The following is a 6102-nucleotide window of genomic DNA, read 5'->3' on the forward strand; positions in this document are numbered from 1 at the left end:
TTATGCAAAATAGCCATCTCAGCTGTCCTGGCAGGGTGCCCCGAGGCCACTACCACAGCCACTGGTAAGCTGGTGGGCTAGGGGTCCCAGATCCATTGCCTGGACCTGGGACTGTGCAGTGAGTGGGACCTGTGCTGTGTCTGTCCCCCTTTATTAATACTGAAGATGACAAAACAAAATAAGTTTCAAAGCAAGCCTGAGGACAGTAAATCACCCATGGGGATGAGGGTGGGTTCATGGAATGTGGGAAGTTTGAGGGGAAGAGCAGGGGAAGTCGTTGAGGCATTCAGTAGGAGGTGGGTGGATGTGGCGTGTTTGCAGGAAGTCCGGTACAGGGGTGGATCAGCCAGAAAGATTGTTGGGAAGGACTGTTGCTATAAGTTGTTTTGGCAGGGGGGGACAGACGGATATGGAGGTGTTGGTGTGATGGTTGCAGAGAAATGGGTGGAATATGTTAGAAATGTTTTGAGAGTAAGCGATAGGATATTGGTAGTGAAAATTCTGTTGGGAAGAAAGATAGCTGCGATTATATCGGCATATGCTCCGCAGGCAGGATTGGATGAATCAGAGAAAGATAGATTTTGGAATGATTTAATACGTGTAGTGGGTGGTATGCGGGATGATGAGATAGTGATTTTGGGAGGGGACTTAAATGGTCATGTAGGTGAAGCAGCACAAGGTTATGAAGGAGTGCATAGGGGATGTGCGTATGGTCTAAGAAATGCAGAAGGAGAAAGGATACTCGGGTTTGGGGAGGCAATGGACATGATTGTGTGCAACACATATTTTAGGAAAAGAGACAGTAGGTTAATTACGTATGAGTCTGGGGGAAATAGCAGTCAGATAGATTATTTTCTGGTTAGGAGGGCCGATAGGAGGTTAGTGAGGGATGTTAAAGTTATAGGAAGTGAGGAGTGTGTGCAGCAGCACAAACTATTGATTTGTGATATGGTGCTTAAAGAACAAGTGATGAAAAAGAGGACTTATGTATCTAGGAGGAAAATATGGAAGCTGAAAAACCAAGTAGTAAGGGATGCCTTCTATAGCGAGTTGAGGAGGGTGGTGGCTGAACAGGGAGCTGTAGACAGAGGCATTAATGAACAGTACATACCCCTCAAGAACAATTTCTTGAGAGTTACTGATGTAACATGCGGCTGGACAAGAGGACCACCAAGACATAAAGTAACTTGGTGGTGGGATGAGGGTGTAGAAGCTGCAATTAAGGAGAAAAGAAGGCTTTTCCTGGAATGGAAGAAGGGTGGTAGCAAAGAGGAATATTTGGCTGCCAAGCGTAGGGCTAGAAGAGAGGTATACAGGGCAAAGTCTGAGTCACAGAGACAATTACTTGATAACCTAAATCATGGGGAAAGGAAAAATATATTTAGGGTGGCAGGTCAGGTGAAGAGGGATAATCGGGATATCATAGGTGAGCAGTGTGTGAAGAATGATGAAGGAAGGGTAGTGGTGAACAGTGAGGATATAAAGATGCATGGAGAGAGCATTATAACCGGTTGTTGAATGAGGAGTTTGACTGAGACAGGGAAGGTTTGGAGCCAGCAGATCCAGTGTCTGGCCCTTGGCCTTTGATTGATACTGCTACTGTGAGTGAAGCAATAGGCAGGATGAGGGTGGGGAAGGCAGCAGGTGTGTCTGGGTTGACTGCCGAAATGTTGAAGGCCTCAGGCGATATAGGGGTGAGTTTAGTCACTGACCTGATAAATAGGATTATTTATGAGTGTGTTGTCCCAGATGATTGGCTGAAGAGTGCAATTGTAAATGTGTATAAAGGGAAGGGTGATGCCCTGGAAAGAGGAAATTATAGAGGTATAAAGCTTTTAGATCAGATAATGAAGGTAATGGAGAGAGTTTTAGAAGGTATGATTAGAGAAAGAGTGAATATTCATGAGATGCAGTTTGGGTTCATGCCAGGTAGGGGGACCACTGATGCCATATTCATTGTTCGACAGCTTCAGGAAAAATATATTGGTAGGAGAAGGGATCTTTATTTTGTTTTTGTTGATTTGGAAAAGGCCTTTGACAGAGTCCCTAGAGAGGTGGTGAAGTGGGCAATGAGAAAGCTTGGCTTGGAGGAGTGGCTGGTTAGGGTGGTTATGGCCATGTATGTGGGTGCTCACACCCAGGTGAGAGTGAATGGAGATTTGAGTGATGAGTTTTCCGTGAATGTTGGTGTGCATCAGGGGTCAGTCTTGAGTCCCATGTTGTTTATCATGGTACTTGAAGCCCTTTCACGTGACTTTAGAAACGGACTCCCGTGGGAGTTGTTGTATGCTAATGATTTGGTGTTGATTGCAGAGAATGAAAGGGAGGCAGAGGAAAGGTTTAGGAAGTGGAGAGATGGTATGGGGCAAAAGGGTTTAAGGGTAAATGCAGATAAAGCAAAATTGATGATATCTAGGGTTGGTGGCGGTACTGTCAAAGACGAGGGAGAGTGGCCATGTGCAGTTTGCCACAAGGGCGTCGGAAGTAATTCCATCTTGTGCGGTGTGTGTGATAAATGGGTGCATAAGAGATGTAGTGGTATCAGAGGTAGACTGCGAGATAATGCTGATTTTATGTGTACGGCGTGCTGGGGTGAGCAGGTGGAGATTGTCAGACGTGAAAGGATTGAACTTGCTGGTGAATCTCTTGAGTGTGTGGAAGAGTTTTGTTATATGGGAGACATGTTGTGTGCTGGAGGTGGGGCTGGAGCTAGCTCGGTGGCTAGGGTGAGAAGTGGTTGGAAGAAGTTCAGGGAGCTCTTGCCTCTCCTGACATTGAGAGGGCTCTCCCTACGTGCTAAGGGGTCTTTGTATGCAGTATGTGTTAGGAGTGTAATGCTGTATGGCAGTGAGACCTGGGCAGTGAAGGTGGAAAATATTCGCCGGCTCAGACGTACAGAAATGACAATGATTAGGTGGATGTGCAGTGCGTCCCTGCGTCCAAGGCCCGGAGGGGCTGGGTTTACAATGGAAGAGTTGAGAGGTAGGATGGGACTGGAGTGTATTGGTGTTGTGATGAGGAGAGGTAGATTGAGGTGGTTTGGACATGTGGAGAGGATGGGGGATGATAATTGGGTGAGGAAGGTGAGAAGTGTTAATATTGGGGGTGGGGTTATGAGGGGTAGACCGAGAAAGACATGGGACGAGGTCATTAAGTGTGACCTTAGGGTTAAGGGACTGAACAGGGAGGCTGCAATGGATCGTGCAGCGTGGAGAGCCGCCATTAGGTGACCAAGGCCGACACATGCAAGCATGTTGGAGCCTTTAAAAACAAAAACGATGCACCTTTTTGTAGTGTCCTCTTGCTGTTGCCTCCCAATAGGTTATATACTCATTTATGTCTATTTTCTCTTCTCCTGCAATGCATTTATATAGCATGATCATGTCTCCTCTTTTCTGTCTCTTTTGTAATATTTGTAGGTTCAGTTTTTCTAGTCTTTCTTCATAGCTTAGATCACTTAATCTTGGTGCCCATCTCGTAGTGGCATTTTGTACCTTTTCAATCTTATCTGCAGTATGTGTTTTTTAAGATGTGGACTCCAGACTATTGATGCATACTCCAGAGTTGGTCTAATGAATGATGTGATTATCTTTCTCAGCATGTCTTCATTTATACAGTATATGTGAATGTTACTCTCATATTTGCAAGCAGCATGTACATGTTTTGTAATTTCTCATGGATGTGGTCAGCCAGAGATAGTCTGTTGTTGATAATCACTCCTAGGTCGTTCTTTTCTGATATGTGTAGGGTTGAACTTCCTATCTTATAATTACAGTCTTTTTTTTTTTTTTTTTTTTTTTTTTTTTTTCCCCCCCTCCAAACTTAACATGGTTTGGCCATGTGGAGAGGATGGAGAGTGAGAGACTGATGAGGAGAGTGTATGTGAGTGAGGTGGAGGGAGGGAGAGGCAGGGGGAGGCCAAGGATGAGATGGAGGGATGGAGTGGAGAGGTATATGAGAGAGGGGGATGTGAGCTGGGAGCAGGGCAATGAAATGACAGGGGACAGGGCAGCATGGAGGCAATTTGTTTCTGGCCACCCCTTGCAGGACTGCGGCGTCTGGCAACAGATAGGTAGATAGATAGATAGACCAAACTTGATTACTTGGCATTTTTCCACATTGAATTCTGTTTGCCACCTTTGCTCCATTCATGAAGCTTATTTAATTCTTCTTGCAGGTCTCTGGAAGTGTCTGTGTTTGTAATTTTCCATTGTATTTTTGCAATATCAGCAAAAATATTTAGATAGCATCCATTTCCAGTGTTGCGGTCAGTGTCAGTTATATATTTTAAAAACATAATTGGTGCCAGCACTGAGCCCTATGGGACTTCACTAGTCACTTCTCTCCATAATGAGTTATTTCCCTTTAGTAGTGTTCTCATTTTCCTTTTTCTGAGAAAATTTTGCATCCAACAGCACAGATTACCTTGGATTCCTCCTTGATGGTAGTTTCCATAAAAGTCTTTGGTGTGGTACTCTGTCAAATGCCTTCTTGAAATCCAAATCGATACCGTCTACCCATCCTTCTCTTTTCTTCAATGTTTCTGCAACTCTATCATAGTTGTTTAACCCCTACACCGCGGGCATGTTTACCGATGTTTTGCGTGTGCCGCGGGGTTATTCGGGCTCCAACAGACTCTCAAAAAATATTTGCCAAAAATCAGTTATTAGCCCTAGAATATTAAAATTACATATGCTTATGGCACATACCTTCAGCTTTCTCCTGGAATGTTTGTTGAGCCTTCGTCAGTTACCGTAGGACTTGTGGAGACCTCTGAAGTTGGGTAACGAAGTCTCCACTTTACACTTCCCGACAACCCGTAATATGATTACCACAGCCAGATATTAACATTATAAACACTACTGTATGATTTTCAAGTAGTTTGGGATCCATACTAAAAAAAAAAACCCACTGTGAAAGCAATGAAAATTACGAGCGCGTCTGACCATCGCACTGGCACTAGTTCGCTCTTGGTACTCTGTCATTTATTATTCATAAAACCCCTCACACTTTATATTTCTATTACTATATAACACTTATATATATCTACAGTCTTTATCCATAAGTTTCCTTCAGTAGTATTAGTTTATTGTCACTGTAGGGATTCAATTTCTTTCAGTAAAATACGTAGCATTCACTTTCTCGTCCTGTATACTAGCATTGAGAGTGAATGTCACTTTCATCTTCACTCTTATAACTCATAGTATTCAGACATGCTAGAGTGAAACTTTCACTTTCATTACTCCTAGGGTATATACTCGTATTCGTATAATACTACTCATTTACATTTCTATTTACGTTCTCTATTTTATTTACGTTATTTACATTTCCATTTTATTTACACTGTGTTATGCACTGTCACTTGAAGTAACTTATAAAACTATTTTCCATTGTTCACGTATATTTACAATCATTACTTTCACTTGCTGTTTACACATTATTTACACATTATTTACAATTCCACTTGCACTGTTTTACTCAATAGAAAGATCATAGTCACTCTCTTATCAATTGTCAGCCCTTTACCTCTTTCCACACGAAGTTTAGTAGGGGGTAAAGGTCACAGGGCCCTTTGCATGGGGGTGAAAAAGTCCCTGAAGTCAGCAAGAAGAAACAGACGTACAGTGGGGCACCAATTTTTGTGCCTAATTGGGTCCAAAAATAATCCGCGAAAGTGGAATTAGCGAAAGTTGGGGCATTGTCTTTGTGGCAAAAAGGCTAATTGGTTCCCGGTTATCCTAAAGTAATATCAGATTTTCATTTTCACTTGCAATACAGTACATCAAATCACTATTGTACATTGCATTGTGAGATACAAACAATAAAAACTGTACAGTACACATTATATGAGGAGAAACATAGCACAGAGACCAGGTTGAGGTGTTTAATGGATGTTGGGGGTAAGTATCCGAGGCGCGTGGCGGGCTTATTTAGCCACGCCAGACATATTGGTGCCACCTCTTGCTGCCTCGCTACCACCATGCTGTCTCCTCATACTACGCACTGTCGATTCTGGGATGTTAAATATACAGCAGATTTCACTGTTTTTTGTGCCCTTGTCCATGTACTCAACTATCTTCCTTTTCATTTCATTATTATACT

This window comes from Coenobita brevimanus, chromosome 97 (genome assembly GCF_032717465.1).
Source record: "Coenobita brevimanus isolate Jiangsu-jjx chromosome 97, ASM3271746v2, whole genome shotgun sequence".
Taxonomy (NCBI): domain Eukaryota; kingdom Metazoa; phylum Arthropoda; class Malacostraca; order Decapoda; family Coenobitidae; genus Coenobita; species Coenobita brevimanus.